The sequence below is a fragment of the Desmodus rotundus genome, chromosome 2, assembly GCF_022682495.2.
Source record: "Desmodus rotundus isolate HL8 chromosome 2, HLdesRot8A.1, whole genome shotgun sequence".
Taxonomy (NCBI): Eukaryota; Metazoa; Chordata; class Mammalia; order Chiroptera; family Phyllostomidae; genus Desmodus; species Desmodus rotundus.
In genome coordinates, this window is record NC_071388.1 from 112,257,865 (window position 1) to 112,276,730 (window position 18,866).

General features: G+C 37.5%; 1 protein-coding gene and 1 non-coding gene across 4 annotated transcripts in view; both read left to right on the top strand.

Annotated features, from left to right (window-relative positions):
* CNTNAP5 (contactin associated protein family member 5) overlaps window positions 1–18,866 on the top strand; it is a 981,662-nt gene that overhangs the window by 572,379 nt on the left and 390,417 nt on the right. The gene's annotated exons all lie outside the window — the stretch shown is intronic.
* LOC112313213 (small nucleolar RNA SNORA51) lies at window positions 8,820–8,952 on the top strand. The gene has a single exon (XR_002975675.2). It is a non-coding gene; the product is annotated as a small nucleolar RNA SNORA51 (small nucleolar RNA).

Here is an 18,866-nt window from a genome sequence, read left to right on the forward strand (position 1 = left end):
TCCACCCATCAAAAAATATTTCTCCATACCTTTATAAAGATTGGTAGAGACTGAGTTCCTCTGGTTTTCTGACACCAGTAAAAGGTTTCTGTGACCACTGGTCCAATTTCTTGGGTCCTTTCCTTAGAGAAATGACACTGGGGAAGGTCCTTAGAGATCATCCAGCTCTGGTTTTGCATGGAAGGAAATGGAAGTCTTGTAGTGTGGAACAGGGTCTCTGCTCTTGGGGGCTTTGCTGTTGCATTCTGTAGTGACCATTTTGCTTTACTTTTTCCTAAAATTAAACAATTTGCTTGTCTCAGTTGAGTGAATGGATGTGGACCATTTCATTAAATGTCTTTCAGCAAAAGAAATTATCATGTGTGTGTATTTGTATGTGTGTATATATATATATATTTTTTTTCATCCCATAATCTCTTCCCATTTACTTAACACTCGTTCTTTTAAGGAAAGTATCTGCTAATCTCTTTGGTCAAGATTCTGACCTTCTGGTTTCAGAGTTGGGGTGTTATAAACAGCGAGGGGGAAAACAACATTATGTTGTATGACCTGTCATAAACAGACTCATGCTAAAAATTCACCCTGTGTGTGGGAGTTCGTTAAAAACAGTACTTTATATAAAGAGATGACATTGCAGGATAACGCATATGTTTTAGTTCTCTAAAATTGAAAGCCATTACATTGGGTGCCAAAAAAGGGCAATGCCCACACAATCTGAGCTTCTAACTCCAGAGTGAGAAATGCTACAATATGGTGTCCTCTCTTAACTCATGTGATGGGGCCAAAATCAAAACAAGAGCATTTCTGCTGTTTTTATTTATTATTTTTAGTCTACTTCATGTAGGAAAAGGAAATGCTATATTTTATATAACAGTTACTGAACAAATATATCTCAATATTATTTCATTTAATTCTCACCATAGTCCTGCAAAATCTTCAAAATGGTTCTTAGAGTTGGGCTTTTAAGAGCAGTAGTACCAGCATCACTTGGCTACTTGTTAGAAATGCATATTCTCATGCCTGGCACATGCCTGCTGGGTCAGAACCTTGGGGAAGGGGAGCCATCTGAGTTTCCAGGTGATTCCAGGTGATAAGTTTCCAGGTGATTCTGATGCACACTCAGATTTGAAAGCCATTGGTTTGCTCCATTCTTGTTATGTCAAGACCAGTGATATTCACAGAAGTGCACTAAGCTCCTAAGGTTACATGGTTAGTGTTTGGTGGGGCCAGGATTCATCCAAAATTTGCTGATTCCTCTGCCCATATAAATGTGGATGGCCTATTGACTAAATGGCAGAGAGAGAGGAGAGATGGCTTGAATAGCCAGAACAGGTTAAGGGAGTGTCACAGAGAAAGTGAGATTTAAGAGTAACTGGAGGACTGGGCTTGGTTTAAGAAGATCAAGCAGGGGATTCCATGTGGGTAGAGAGCATTGAGCTGGGCCTGAAAAGGGTTATGGTGCTGGGCATCTGAGTGACTGGATGGGAAATGCTGCACTGAGAGCACAGGGTAAAAGAGAGCTTAAAGTCAAGGCTGTAGTGAACTTGGCAGCATATAGCAGTTTACAGTCCAAGGAACACACCATACTAGTAGTCAATGCTTAAATCAGGGGTATCAAACTCATTTTTACCTTGGGCCACATCAACCTTGTGGTTGTCTTCAAAGGCCAAACATAATTTTAGGACTGTATAAATGTAACTACTCCTTAACTGGGAAGGAGTTGAAATTACATTCGTCCCTTTAAAGGCAACTATGAGGCTGATGTGGCCCCCAGTGAAAATGAGTTTGACACCCCTGGCTTACATAATGTTTCCTGTGTGCCACGCCATCTTGTAAGTGTGTGTGTGTTTGTGTGTGTGTGTGAGAGAGAGAGAGAGATACATATATGCTCACCACAATCATGTGAAGTAAGTAATGTTACTAACTCCATTTTATAGAATGGGATGATTTAAGCACAGTGGCACTAAATAACTTGTGCAAGGATACACAGTGAATACTTAGCCAAGCCTGGTTAAAAACCATGGAGTCTGGTTGAAGAGATTATTCTTTGCTTTGCACTGTACTACTTCCAACTTTGCAGTTAAATGATATCCTACATGGCCCAGCAGGATTGCAAAGCAGAAAACAATGTGTTTTGATAGTTTGTTCAAATCATGAAGCAGTTTTTATTAATACAAGAAGAGAAGGGATACAGGTCACAGTTTATGGACCACCGCAGATGCCAGAGGCAATATCATCCATGTGGCTCATTGTCACAACCTGTGGCAAGCCCACTGAGAGGGACTCAGAAATAACCAAAGGCTACACCAAGATATTTATCCTTACCTGTGTCTTTGGCCTGATTAGGGAACAAAGGAGTCTGGGAATTAGCTTGGACAGACTATCTTGATGAGAAAGATTCTGAGCTGATTTTGTAAGAACCTTCCATCTAAGCTGCCCAACGAAAGTACTGATTTCTTTGCTTCTTGAATGAGGGGTACTCCGCACTGACTACCCCTTACCTCTTCCAATGTCAGTATGGAATAGGAGCTTTGGAGGCAGTTGAAACCTGGATTTGATCTGAGTAAGTGACCCTAAATAAGTGCATAGGCATTCTGTAACTAAGCTCATCTCTCTCCTCACTATGAAATGGTACTTCTCTACCTGTGTAGAAGGAAGGATACCAACAACTTTGATTCATGGAAAACACAGAATGCCCACAAAACCAAGGATGTCACTTCATTCTGTACAGACAGTGATGGTAGGACTCACCCCCAACAACTGGTAATCTGAAGTACTGATGCTAAAAACAAAGCCAGAAAATTGAACTGGGTGAATTATCACAAGCACCTCAGAAGATGAGGGTTAGATCCCAAGAGCTATAGATTAAGGTTGAGGTAAGATGTGCATGTTCAGACAGAAGTAAGAAAATGTGTATCAAATCAGCATTTCTAGGATCATCTCTCCCAAGAAAAACTAACTATAGAATTGGGATGGTTTAGACAATATAGAAGCTAAGGAAAATTTTTGATCTGGATCAAAACATGAAAAAAAAATTCAGATCCTCAAGACACTTATATTTAACTCTGCAGAATATATTTCTAGATTAATAACCAGAAGAAAGAGGTTCTTCTTTATTACTCCTTTCACAAAATCAATATCTCAATAAAACCTTCATCTACCTTACTGATAAGGTCCTTTCATCTGTTTTTCACATTTTCCAAAAAGTCTTCTTTTTTGTGTGGCCAATGTCACATTTGGTTTTCCTCATATGCATTAATGTGCACTGACTGAGATGCTGAGGCAAAGTATCTGTGGCCTTTTAATATTATTCCGCTCTAGTCTAAAAGAATCCATGGGTAACCCACAGGTAATCACCATTTCTAGACACAGCTGGAAGAGAAAAAGAGCTTAATCTGTTTTGTGTTGGGGAAAAAAAGTAAGACTGACCTGTGATAAAATGTGCTCACCTATTTTGTCAGTGCAACTTAAATTTAAAATTAGTTTTATGTTATTTTTACCTTGAGTTAAAATAACTATCAGAAATTTCATGGAACGGGAACCTGGCCTCCTGGGTTTTCCTGTGACTGGACTTTTGAATGCTTAGTTAGACCCTACTCCTCCCTGTACCAGGTGTGTGGTTAGCAGAACAATATACCATTCACTTCAGCTCTCAAATACCCAAAGAGGACATTGGCCTCCCTGACTGGCAGATCAGGAAACCAACTATAACATAAGTTTAATGATTTACCTCAAAAATAGAATCAAATTCAGGATTTAAAGTGATAAAGCCCCTGATGTGTACATTTTAGCGCAAAATTGGACACACTTCATGCCTCAGCTCCCTCGGTGGTCATGTGGGGAAAACCCATTTCATCCTGGTGGGTATTAAACAATAATAAGGTGCTGTTATCACTCTTTCTCTTGGGGTTGTAGCAAGGACTGACTGAGAGCATGAGAATGAGAGTTCTGAAAGTTAGAAGCAGGACAGATGGAAATGGATCAGGCTCCAAATATCTCAGCCAGACAGACTCTAGAAAAATAGACACAGGCATAAAAGGATGATGTTTTCTGAATAATTTATGCACATGCATTTTATATGTTTAATATATTTTTATATTATTTTATGTTTTGGAATGTGATTAATATTTTCATTTGCTTTAAGTTACACATTTGAAATTTTTTTTCCATCAGGTTTAGCATCATCTTAAAAAGATCACTTCAACATGATTTACTAGGCCAACTGTAGCACCTTTCTGTCCTAAAACCAGGATACACTGGGGACCAAACAGGGGCTGTTTCAAGACCTGGAAAAGGTGAAGGGATACCAACAAGCCTAGAATAGATGGCTATGTGAGACCACTTTAACTTATTAAACTTGAGTCTTGAAACTTGTTCATCCAGAACACCATTAACTTTATTATGAATGATGCTATCATCACCTTCCTTCCTGCTTTTACCCACGCTACAAAAAATTAATGTTGCTTTTTTTTTCAATTGAAGTTTGATATACAGTATTTTATTAGCTTCAGGTATACAGCACAGTGAGTAGAGATTTATAGAACTTAAAAAGTGATCACTCCGATAAATCTATCCCCACCTGGCACCATGAATACTTACTGCAATATTATTTATTATATTCCTTGTCCTGTACTTTACATCTCCATGACTATTCTGTAATTACCAATGTGTGCTTCTTAATTCCTCCACCTTTTTCACTCAGTCCCCCAACCCACCTGCCCTCCAGCAACCATCAAACTGTTCTTTGTATCTGTGAGTCTATTCCTGTTTTGTTTGTTTATTTTATTCTTTAGATTCTTCATGTAAGTGAAATTATATGGTATTTGTTTTTCTCTGTCTGACTTTTCCAATCAAAAGACACTGGGTAGCTGAATGGTTAAAAAAAATAAGACCCTTACATATATTGTCTGTAAGAGACTCACTTTAGATCCAAAGACATACCAACTGAAAGTAAAGGGTTGGAAAAAGATATTTCATAAAAATGAAAACAAATAAACAAAAATAAGTGAATATAGCAATACTTATAACAGACAAAATAGACTTTAAAACAAAGGCTATAAGAGACAAAGAAGGGTCCAGCAATTTCACTTCTGAGTACTTATCTAAAGAAACCCAAAACACTAATTCAAAAAGATATATGCATTCTTGTATTTATTACAGCATTATTTACAATAGCCAAGATAACAGAGCCACTCAAGAGCCCATTGATAGACGAATGAGTAATTACAAAGATTATTTTTCACTGTAATTGTTAGGTAGGGGGCTATTCCTGATTTAAATAAAATCATCATCATCGTCATCATCATCCTGGATGTGCTTCTTACACAACTGGATGTTTATAGATTAAACTGAATAATTTTATTGAGAATGACAGAAGCTTATACTCTGAAATGAAAGTTATATGCCTCCACATCAGCATGTATGTGTGCATGTAGGTGTTTATACACTCACACACAAAGCACACATGATAGGACATCCAGTGGTCCTGATGCCCCTCCTTTTCCTCTTGCTGCCAGAGCCTGTGCTGTGCTGGTCTTCATGAAACTCAGCCACTCACTCAATAGCTCTTTTCTGAGGACCAGAACATTTTTTTGTCCTGGGCCTAGGAAAGAGCAAAATAAAGAGTTGATGATTTTTCCAGGCTCTGGTCTTTCTCATGTTCTTGGATCCCGGAGCTATCTTTTACTATTATGGGGCATTCATTCATTCATTTATTTGTTCCTTTATTTATTCTTTCATCTGCCCCTTGTATTTGGACCATCTCTGTGTGCCAGGTGCTGGGTAGGAGCTGAGGATATAGTTGAGTGCTGAACACTGTAGACTATCTCAGATTTCAGAAAGCTCAATTGAGGGACATAGATTTTGACCAAATAATGATGGAAGTAAACATATAAGTTCCAGAATATTTGCATGAATAAAATAAACAGAGTACTAGAAGAAAATCTGAGAGGAAGGCTGGCTTATATGGCATTTGGTGAGAAAGGGAGCAGTATGGCAAGAAGGGGAGATGTGGCCTCATTCTCTGCAAACACAAGAGTTCTGTGGTCACTGAAATTTTGATCAATGAATGTCTCAGAAGATTACACTTCCCAGTGTCTCTTACACTTCTGGCTGCTGATTCTGATCTCAACCTCCTGCCTGTGTGTCCTCTGCTGAAATCACTGTCTGGTGTGAGGGTTCAGGGAATAAGAAGGAAAAATCCTACTTTCTCTAGTGGTAAGAGGCTTGATAACTGGGATTTTAACTAAAAACAAATTTCCTACATTTTCCCAAAACACGAGTATGCTGGTAATTCTTCAGTCTGCCATTAATAACATTCCCTTGCTGATCCCCCTCCCCACCACCATTACCCTGGCTTAAATGGGTAAAGGGTTTATTCCTAGTAATGCATTCCTAATATTATATGTGTATATGTACATGTATACTTAGCAAAATAGAAAGAAAAAAGTCCATGTCTGTGCACCCAAAGCAAACACCAGTGTAAAGGTGGGAATGATATTTTAGCTGGCAGTTTGGTGAATTTAGAGACTTGGAAAGTGACAGCAGAAATGTGCATGTTAAAGATCGTTCCAAGTACTACACTTACTTATGTTAACCCTGGGATTTATGTGAGAAGACACACCTGGGGGAAATGAGATCGCCTGATTGCCAGGGACTCAAGCAAATATTAAAGATAATAATAAAATTACTGTAATTTCCATAGATGTGAAATAATTCCTCAACATCTGAGATATCGGAGAGGTAGAGGAAAACTGAGCCTTGACCAAGAGCAAGGCACATACCCATGGCTCTAAAAGCCTGGGGTTCCATGCTGGATTTTTTTGAACCCACATTTACAGAGTTCTGTAGGGACCCACATGAAGAGGTCCTGACTATGTTAAAATTTTCACTAGAAACTACTTTATTCTCCATATCACAGTGAATTCATAACACAACTTATCTTGAAAGAATTATTCTAAATATAAAACCACTTTTTAGATAGGGAAATAAAATAGCTGAGAACTACTCTTACAGTAACAATTTGCCTCATGTCTCTGTCCCACTTCCTAAAATGTATATTTTATTGCAATTCTACTTATGGTGAAATTCAGATTCTATACATGCATTTCACATGTTCTCCAGCACATGATGGAGCCTGAGGCATTAAATGTGAGAATCTAAATCCCCCAGCTTGCCTTTTATGGTCTCCCATGACCTTGCCTCTTCCTCCTTATCCAACTTTATTGTCTACCTTTGTCTCCTACTACATTAATTCATCACTCTGTCTACTAGCATTTGCTGATTTTCTGCTATGTTCCTGTATCTATGTATGTATGTGTGCATGGATGTATGTGTATACATATTTTTTCTGTCTTCAAAAAGCTCAAGAGAAAATGAGCCAGACAATAAATCAGACATTGTGCACAGAGAAGCTCATGGCATCATGGCACTGAGGGGCTTGAAGCTACATCTGAGATGCATTTTGGCAGCAAACACAAATGGGAATAGAAGTGAAAACTTATTTCCCAAATGTATCACAGCCTGCCCCATAGCAGGCAGTCTCATTCATTGCTGCCTCGAAGCCTTGCTGCTACTTTACTTTCTGAGTTCCCTTCCCAGTTCTTTTTTTGCTCAAATTCTGCCCATTTTTCAAGGGCCAGTTTGAATTCTACCGACTCAGTGAAGTCTCCTGACTGCTGCTGATGTTCACAATTATCTTACATATTTACTCTGGCACTTCCCTTCTCTGTTTCATTTTGCTCCCAATCATGGCTGATACCTGCTTTGCATCTGCATTTTGACCTCCCAGAGAAAGTTAATGGATTCACTTGAGAGATTTTTTTTTTTTTTTGCAACTAGCTGTTGAATAATTTAAACCTTCAGAACATTTGCTGTTAGTACCTGGGATGAACTACATATGAAGCTTATCAAATGCAACACACTTCTTGGAGTTGGACACAGTACTGCCTCAAGATATGGAATGAACTTAAGAATCTTTAACTTTGTTGCACATTCCAAACTCTATTGACTGCTGTCCAATATTTGGGAATTAAAGCCCTTCACCTCTTTCTCATCTTGAAAACTTTCCAATGTTGTTCACACCAGTTAGCTCTCTATTTGAATGGCAAGAGTGTCTGAGAGGAGCAGCTGGTGCCAGCTGTCACCATTCACATGGTGTGAAGTGCTCCTTCTGTGAGCACCAGTGAGCAAGAGTGTGTCTGGTTAGCAAGAGCATCATAAAATTAGACAAGCAAACCACAGCAAATGCATTTTAGCAATGTCATCTATAAATATTGCAGTGGAAGGAAGAATGTCAACATATTACTCTTATTATAATCTTGTACTATAAGAAAAAAAAATAGAGTAGCTCGTCAAGAGAAAGTGAGTCTAAAGAGAAGGCAACTCTAGAGAAGCACACAAAATCTCATCGGTGTTTTTGAGAGAATGTCAGCAGTTTCCTAGTAATAAGATCTCAGTGTTCATCCTCTGGATTCTGTGAGCTCTAAGCAGTTCCTGGAGAATAAATTGGGAAAACTTGTGAGATTGTCATTGCTTACCTACTAAGATTGGAAGAAAAAATGTTACTGGTGAGTGGCAATATGTCTGTAAACATGTCAGTTATTTATTGGAAGGTGAAATTACTGAAGAAGAGTAAATGTATCCCATGAGCCCAAAGAGCAGCATTCGGATCATATATGATCCATACTTTGTCACCAATGTCCTTATACATTGTTTTCAAAAGTGCCTGGCAGAAACTGATACATCATTTGATTATGTCACATTCTCTAGTGTCTTCTAACATGGAGAGCTACCTCCAGCTTTTTCCAAATACCATCTAAATCCTCTTGGTAAGCACTGGGAGGCTGTGTTCTTACACTGACAGCACAGAAAGAGAAGGCAGAATAAACCCACCCAATATACACCTCACCCCAGGCCCTTTGCCTGGTCTGTATTGTGAATGGGGGGACATGGAGATGAAAAGAATAAAATACCTAAGAATAAACCTAACCAAGATTGTAAAAGAGAGACCTGTAATTAGAAAATTAAAAGACACTGAAGAAAGAAATTGAAGAAGATACAAATAAGTAGAAGCACATACCCTGTTCATGGATTGAAAGAATTAACATCATTAAATAGTCCATACTACTTAAAGCAATTTACAGATTCAACACAATCCCTATCAAGATTCCAAGATATATCTCACCAAACTAGAACAAATATTTCAAAAATTTACATGGAACCACGAAAGGCCCCACATAGCAACAGTGATCCTGAGGAAAAACACAGTTGGAGGAATCATGTTACTAATGTCAAGCTCTACTATAAGGCCATAGTAAGCAAAATAGCATGGCACTGGCATAAAAACAGATACATAGATCAATGGAAGAGAATAGAGAGCCAATAAATAAAAGAATTAATATTCAACAGAGAAAGCAAGTATATACAGTGGGCTAAAGATAGTCTATTCAAGAAATGGTATTGGGAAAATTGGATGGATACATGCAGAAAAATAAAACTAGACCACCTTCTTACACCACACACAAGAATAAGTTCAAACTGGATCAAAGACTTAAATGTTAAACCTGAAACCATAAAAATCCTAGAAGAAAACATAGGCAGCGAAATCTCAGATGTTTCTCTTACCGTTTTTTTTTTTTACCAGATATCTCTCCCAAGGCAAAGGAAACAAAGGACAAAGAAACAAATGGGACTACATCAAACTAAACAGTTTCTCACAGTAAAGGAAATTCTCAAGAAAATAAAAGACAACCCACAGAGTGGAAGAATATATTCATCAATAACATCTGATATGGGAGTAATATCCAAAATTTACAAAATGCTTACAAAACTCAATACCAAAAAATAAACCTGAATAGACACTTCTACAAAGAGGACATACATATGGCCAATAGATATATGAAAAGATTCTTAATGTCACTAATCATTAGAGAAATGAAAATTAATACCATAACGAGATACAATCTTACACTTCTCATAATGGCTATCGTCAATCAATCAACAAACAAGTGCCAGTGAGGATGTGGAGAAAGGGGGATCCTTTAGCACTGTTAGAGGGAGTGCAAACTGGTACAGTAACGGTGGAAAGCAGTTTGGAAATACCTCAAAGATTAAGAATGGATCTGCCTTTTGACTCAGCAGCCCCACTTCTGGGAATATATCCAAAGGGACCCAAAACACTAATTCAAAAGAACATAAGCACCTCTATGTTCATTGCAGCATTATTTATAATCACCAAGATAGGGAAGCAGCCCAAGTGTCCATCAATAGATGATTGGATAAAACAACTATGGGACATTATATAATAGAATATGACTTGGCCATACAAAAAAGAAGAAAATTTTACCCTTTACAACAGTATGGATGGATCTGGAGAACGTTATGCTAAGTGAAATAAGCCAGTCAGAGAAAGACAAATACCATTTGATCTCACTCACGTGTGGAATCTAATGAACACACTGAACTAACTAACAAGGAAAATGTGTACAGACTCATAGATGGAGAGCAAAATGACAGCTAGTGGTGGTGGGTAGAGATAGAGCCAAAAAAAGAAATTGTCATGGACAATAGTGTGGTGATTGCTGGGGAGAGGGTGTATAAGGGGACAAACCAGTAATGTAAAAAAATACTATAAAGATTAAAGTAATTAAATAAATTCTCATTAAAAAATAAGTATACAGGAGGTGATTTTTTTCTTTCTCTGTGAAGTTTTACCTTATCTTCTGTGTACTATATACACTAACCTGAGTCACCTCTCTTTGGTAGAATTCAGACAAGAGACAGCGTCTATGCTGGGTTTTCCCTCTGCTAATTCAGATATGTGGAGAACAATATTAAAATGTTTAAAATAACCTATTTCCATTTTACAAACAAAGGCACTGTATGTGTGGGTGTTAAATGAGTTTTACAATATTATATAGTTAGCAAATATTTGTTATGAGAAGTTAATGGGGCCCCAAACAACTTGGGAATAAAAGAAAAATATTGATCTTTCAAAGTTAAACTCAACATCTGTTAGACTTTAATGAATTATCTTGAATATACACACAGTGTCTATGCCAGGCTGGACTATGCCTGCATTAATGCTAGCATTCTAAAGAAAGAATGTATTTAAAAAAAAGTAAGTTGGTAATAAATTAAATCATAAATAATGAAATCAAAAACTAAAGCTATTATAGCTAAAAATACGAATTAAGACCTCTTTAATCTCAGACACTTAAAGAAGAAGTCATTTCTCCAGTGCAACATCACATGAAAAGAGTTAGAAATGTCATTAAATGCACACCCTGCATTTCTTTATTCCTGTTGTCAGAGGGGAGGATCACTGTGGGTCTGAACACTCCTTCCTAGGAATGATGAAGCTTATAACATTGTAACATAGTGTTTGCTTCCACGAATCAATATTAATTGGATTAGACCAGCACTAATCATTGTGTGATGATAGAAATGATCTCCTTTATGCTGCCTGACACCCAGTAACTAGCAGCTATTGAGAATTTGAAATGTGGATATTATGACTAAGAAAGTCATAATTTCTTATTTTATTTTATTTTAATAAATTTAGAATTAGACAGCTATGTGTGGCTAGTGACTATCCTCTTAAATTATTCAGGAGCAAACACTCTGCCTTGGCCAGTCTTCATGGAGCTAACATTTTTCTCCTAACCAACATGGAGCTGCTTCTGGGGTAATTCTTAAGATTAGGTTTGGGTCTCAGAATGACAACCCGGTAAGTAAATATAATACTACCCCTAGCAGCCCAGGCTGTGGATGACCCTGGTCTCTACCTTTCATAGTACTCCTTCCCCAAAGACATTTACATCAGAAGAGAAAGGCTTATCATTGTTTGCCTTGATTTCTTCCAATATCCTCACAGAGAAGTGGTTTAACTGTTACTAGTTCAAAATGTCAGAAACATTATATTACTTAAGAAGATAACTTTATTACTTCCAAGTATTTTGCTCTATCTGTTGACCACTTCAAAATGACCTTGTACATAAAGACATATTTTGAGCAAATGTGTACTTATAATCTAATTATAAACTATCAATAAAGCTTAGGTTTCTAAATTTTTTAAGAAAATGATCTTCATTTTTTATTCCAAATATCATAGTACATACTAGAGTTATTGACATATTTCTAAAAACTGTCTGCCCCAATTCAAAGAACTTGATGTAAAAGTTCTTTGGCATCAGAGTATCCTGTTAGGACATAAAACATGTGTGAGTTCACTCACTAGTATAGCTTAGATCAGTCAGTCTGTCAGGAGGTAGTGGCATTAAATCTTGAAATCCTGGAACTATCATTTGATTTCAAGCTTAACTGACAGCCTTCTAATATTTTGCAACCTGATGAAACTTACCTGAAGCATGGAAAAATTGTTTGTCAATCAGGTGGAAATATTGGGCCCTCTGTAAATCACAGCTTTCAAAGTAAATACATAAACTGGAGTACACACCAACCTCTTGTGAGATTTCCCTGCATGAGTCACTGCTCTGGGAACTTGTGGTCCTGCGATTCTGCAGGATTGGGTATCAGTGCTTGCCATGTCTAGACCCCAACCCTAGACTAAGTGCTAGGTCATCACAACAATTATTTCAGGTAATCACTAAAATGACCCAATAAGACAGCAATCACTATCTCTAGGAAAGTAAGAATTACAGATTAGTCAATACTTTCCTAGGTAAAGGCCACCTAAGGTATCACTGGAACAGCTGGTTGACTTCACCAGAACGGATAAAAATGGCCTCAAATAAAGACACACACCAGACTGCAGATATTAACCTAGAACAATTTTCAATGCTACCAACGTGTTAAAAGCAATCTTATGGTTTCAACCCAACCTTATGGGATAGTAGTTTCTGATTTTAGAGTGAGTGAAAATCACACGGAAAACTCTTAAAATGCACATTTCTGGACCCTACAAGTCTGAGTAAGGGGTCTGGGATGAAGATTTGGAATCTGCATCTTATCAAACACCAGGACATCTGTGGATCAGTCTTTCACAAATATTGTGTCAGCAGATTTAAATAACAAAATTTCTGGGATTGAAAAAAAAAGAAAAAGGACTCATGGACATGGATAACAGTGTGGTGATTGTGGGGGGCGTGGAGGTGGAAGAGGGTTACAGCAGGTAAATGGGAATGAAAAAATACAATAATAAAAAAATAATAAAAAATAATCCTAATTAAGCTCATCATAATACAGCCTCATACTGCCCAAGCTGGTGTGGCTCAGAGGATTGAGCACCAGCCTGTGAAACAAAGGGCCGCTAGTTCAATTCACAGTCAGGGCACTTGCCTGGATTGCAGGCCAAGCCCCCAGTATGTGGCATGTGAGAGGCAACCACACCTTGACGTTTCTCTCCCTCTTTCTCCCTCTTCTTCCCTCTGTCTAAAAAATAAATAAATACAATCTTTTAAAAATATATAGCCTCATACAAATTTTCTCTACACAGTGGGGAACTACCCTACTGGTTCTGTCTAATTTAATAATATTTTGTGTAAAATGATTCCTTTGTTCATATAAGTTTGAGAAATGCTGGATAAATGTAACATTACATGGGTTTCTTTCCTGCAGGATTACTCATTGTGTGTGTGTTTGTGTGTGTGTGCAGTTGTCGTTCCCACAACCTGATAGCCTGTACAGGAGGGCAATTAATTAGAAGGTCAAAATTTTACAAATATATGTGATCATTAATCCTTTCTTTCTACAGACTACTCAATTCATACAACACTTAGAAAAGGTAATGTGGAATACAAGGAATAGAGTAATCACCCAGGAGCTGGTCAGTAGTTTAGACAAAGTGGCTTCAAACAACAGCATGGAAGAGAACTAGGGGGTCATAAGTCAACATTAGCCTTCCCTTTCCTCTTCTCAACCAGCCAGGTGTGCTGTTCAACAAAACAAACATTTATCCATCAAGGTAATCCTTGTGTCTTTTTTTTTCCCCTTATCATTCTAATGCCCAGGGTACTTGTTTTGGATTTGAACATATCTGGATTTACAGTGGCCTTTTAAACTTCTGTGATCTTAAATGAGCAGCTTAATTTGATCCTTACTTCCCTAGAGATAATGATTGCTGTCTTATAGGGTCATTCTAATGATTAGCTGAAATAATTGTTTTGATAGCCTAGCACTAAGTCTAGCATATTAAGTGTAACATTTAATAAATGGTAGAGGTTAACATTATTTCCCATATATGAATATATTGGGGAAATACGGGAAGGCAAAAAAAAGTAGCACAATTGATGACTGACTTTCTAAAACACTAGAGGTGGCAAATAGGCTGCTATTTCTGAACCTGCCACCATGCTTGTGATGCTGGCTTCAGACAGTATTCTGAGGGACTCCACAGAAGTTCAGTTTTATAGGAGGAAGACTGCAGTGAACAACTAGTGGTGTCCATATAGACATATAGACATACAAAGGAGAAAAGCGGGATGAGTGGCAGCTATTTTTGTTATTTATGTATGGGAAAAGTAAAATCAGAAAGTGAAAGGTGCTCTCAATCCTCCAAAAATTGATTGCCGACATGCCATTCAATTACACTGAATAAAGTGCAGTGATGAATAGTTAAGGACTAATCTTTTTGGTGTGGATTAGTTTTGAGACACACTAGCGTAGGCTTACCAAGTATTCATCTTGAGCTATAAATTAAGCTACCCCTAAAATGACATGGAGGGTTTTCACACAAAGGTGAAAGATAATGCAGGGGTATACAGATTAGTGTGTTAAAATGAGAACCAAGGGCGGTCCTTTAGACGTCATGAATGATTTTATCTTTCTAAGCTCTTACCTCTGCCATTATTTGGGGTTGTTCTTTCCCCTCTCCATTCCCCCTTCCTGGCTCCGTGGGACTTTGCATTTCATTCTTACATAATTCCTGGCCTGTGGCTAGAAGGTCTGATCCATAGAGATGGGCTAAGCTGGCCCCTTCCATGGAGTCCCAAACTGAGAGTAGAGAGGAAGTGTGTGTATATATATATATATATATATATATATATATATATATATATATATATACACACACACACTTAGAAACTGGCAGCCATATTCCTTACAACAGGTGGGAAGATGGGACACAAGTGGAGTGAGTGAAGTCAATGCACAGAGAAACAAAGGCCTGGCCTGGGAGGAGCAAGCCCCTAGTTATATTCAAGTGCCCAAGCTCAGCTTTTCTTAAGGTCCCTGTTCTCCCTGGTGGTTAGAGTTATCAGCTTTTATTTGAGTTCTGTGAGCCCATGTTTTCTCCTTGACCTAACACACGGTGTCAAACTCATTTTTGCTGGGGGCCACATCAGCCTTGTGGTTGCTTTCAAAGGGCTGAGATAATTTTAGGACTAATATAAATGTAGCTAGTCCTTAACTGTTAAGGAGTTGAAATTGCATTCAGCCCTTTGAAGGCAATGGTGAGGCTGATGTGGCCCCTAGTGGAAATGAGTTTGACACCCCTAAGATGACTTAACATTGGAACATTTCTAACTAAGGTTTTCATTAATATGAAAATCTTTTAAACTTCATTTTTTCATACTTTTATGTTTAATAATAAAATTCTAAACAAGTTGAACGAAAAATTATAATTATATAAGGTAGATTTAGTATACTTTTTCTTGCTTGTGTTCTCCACAATGTCCATTGCAAGGGTCATGACACATTGGCTCAAATCAAATTCAGAACCGGTTCCTAGAGCAGATGCAAGGTCAGGGGCCAATGAATGTGCTGATGGGCTGATGATAGTGTTATTAGCAGCAGGTGGGCTGTCAGCAGTTCTGTCACAAGGCAGTGTGTGGCCACTGAGTCTCGTGCCAGTCCCTGATGCCACACCTCTCACAGCCCAGATTCAGACCTTTAACACAGAGCAGTAGCTGCTCAGTTTCTTCCAGGAAGCCAGGTGTACTGTTCAAATGATGGAACTTAAGTGAGGGAAATGAAGTGTAACCTTTCTTACGTGTTCCTGAGGTTAGCAACAGAGAATGGAAATGCCAGATCTGAATGCACAAGCTGAGTAGCTAACTGAGTTTAGCACTTGACTAATTTGGAGATTGTCTTGATTTTAGTAAAAACAAAAGTAAAGCTTGGAAGGGCATAATTAATGCCAGATGTCATATGAGCTAGAAAGTGTCAAAACTGGGATTGAAGTTGTGTCTCTCTAATCTGACATCTGGGTTATCTGAATGTACTCTGTCACCCCTGTGAAGGAACCCAACACTATGCCTTAATTTGAACACAAAGGGACGGTACCAGACCAAATCTCACTCTATCATAGCAAAGTCTCTGGGTTCAAAAAGGAGAGCTAAGTCTCTGGTTCTCAAACACCAGCTCAAGTTTAGTTGCATTGCATGACCTTTAAAGTGAAAAATCAAATAACATAAATTTGAGCATAAATAACATAAATAACATAAATTAACATAACATAAACAACATAAATAACATAAATTAACATAAATTTTATTATAAATTTGCTCTTTGGATCAAATGGACCAGTATGATAGGCAATCCTGCCCCTGCTAGTATCATGTCCGTTCACACTATGTGTGGGAGCTAGAGGCCATGGCAGTGCCCACAGAAGCCAGGACCACAATAGACACTACTAGTCTTACTAGAAAATAAAACCTTGGAAGAAGTCTGGATAATAGAACCTCAAAAGAGATTGATAAACCTAATTGTAACTTGAGTCCTTGGCTTATATGAGTGGTGTTTTTTGGCAATTAAATATTTTTATTCTACTAAGTAACATCATAGGACTATCCATATCAGATAAAAGCAATATTTGAAAATCAAGTTAAATACTTCTAAACTTGGTCTATGAAAACAATAAAATGCATTGACCAAGGGATCACAGATTGCAGACATACCTTAGCCTCAACATCAATTTTACGTGGCTATCCTTTTTGTTTTTTAAATATTTAGAAAACCCTCATTGACGGAGATATGTAGCTGCCAACTTGTAAAAATTTGAATACTCTGTCTTGCAATAGCAGTTATTTTAATCATATTTACTCAGAACCATTAAAAATAACTGTAACTTTTTAAATTTCAAATTTGAGGACTGTGTGCATTTCTTACAAATAAGAAAATAAGGTAAATGCATAGTTAGTTCTCTCACTTTCTATAGTATGGCATTGTTTAGATGTCATGTTTATCCATTTATCTGTTCTTGCTTCATTATTAAGCAGTAGAAAGGACATGTGGCAAGCAGATATTCCTAAGCTTGTCTGGTTTAAGTAGCTTTAAGTGGATTTAAGTGTAACAGTGCCCTCTCCTATGCTACTCTGCCTGCAGGAGCCTGAGCAGACCTGATGACACCAGGCTGTGATAGCCTTCCCCAAATAACATTTTCTTGTTTCCATGAATACACAGGAAAGGCATGTGAAGGTTTATACCAAATGTCTTCAGGGTTAATCTGGACAAAACTAGCATATTGTTAGTGCATTGCATCAAATTCTGACACTGTAAAACTGTAATATATTAACATAAAAACAACTAGAAATATTTGCAATAAGAGACCAAAAAAGAGGGGAGGTTCACATATTGCACCTCCCTTGAACACGCTCTGTAGTATATTCACTGCAGTGTGAGGACCAGCAGCATTGTCATCCCCAGGAACTTCGCATAAATCCAGAACCTCAGGTTCCACCCCAGACCTACTGTATCACAGTTGACATTTAAGCCAAAATTTGAGAAGCACTGATCCAGACAATAGAATTGTTCTAATTTATAATTGAATGTGAGTAATGGCCTAAAATTTAAGAATAAGACTATTTTGATATCCTGCAGAGCTCTACTGTCTGCATTTGCTAATTAGCCTTACATAAACATTAAAATACCATCTCTGTAACACTAAAAAACATCTATTTCAAGGTCCATAAAACCTTTTACCTAACCTTTACCTAACCTTTTGTAATATAAAGTACAAAAACCAGACCAGATTTTCCTCCTATAAAAGCCAGAGACTATCAGTACATGTCATTGAGTGTTTTCATTCCTATGAATCACTTCTAGGCCACTGAGACAAAAGGATTGATTACAGAAATTTGATTCTATCTTATTTAGTCAAAGTGATAGAGTTCTCTTCCCTTGTGATTTTAAGAAAACATAGTAACTTATTATTTGGGAAAAGACAATATGCATCTTTGCATCTTAAGTAACCAGAAAACAATGATTTGCTATTGGATTCATGACCTCATGTTGCTTCTCATATTTATAGAATTGGAATAGATAACACTGAGAAATTTTTGATTCAAAATATTCTCTACTTTGAAGAGACATCCTCTGAAGAGCACTGGGCATCTCTCAGTCATAAAAGTTAGGTTTGCCGAAGAGTAGAGAGAGAATCTTTCCATTTTCCTGTTCATTGGTTACCAAAGCTAGGACAGGCAGGATAGCACACCATGGACACTCAGGTCTGTCTTGAACCCCTGCAGTTCTACCAGGACAACTAATGTGCACAGCAAATTTAGTTGACCACCATTGCTTTGTCCGTTATCTCAGCAGCAATTAACAATTGACACCCAACTGTGGACTAGACCCTGGAAAATTTAGGAACTGATTTCTAACACTTTCCTTTCTATTTACTTAATTCCTTAGTGTCTGCATCTGCTGTAATTACAACAAATTTCAATTATAATGAAAATCCAACTGTGGGGTAAAATGGGATTATGGTAATTTTCAAAATGAAGAGGCATAGAAATAGATTCCAAAATTGTTCAGAAAAGCTATCTGACTAAAACAAGATCAATTCAGTCAGCTGCTAATTAAAGCAAACAGACAAAGGAACACAACCTAAATGATTTTTAATGTAAAAGCTTCATTAAAGGCTTACATTACTCAGCTTGCATTTTGAAGACTATTGAAATGTTTTGTTC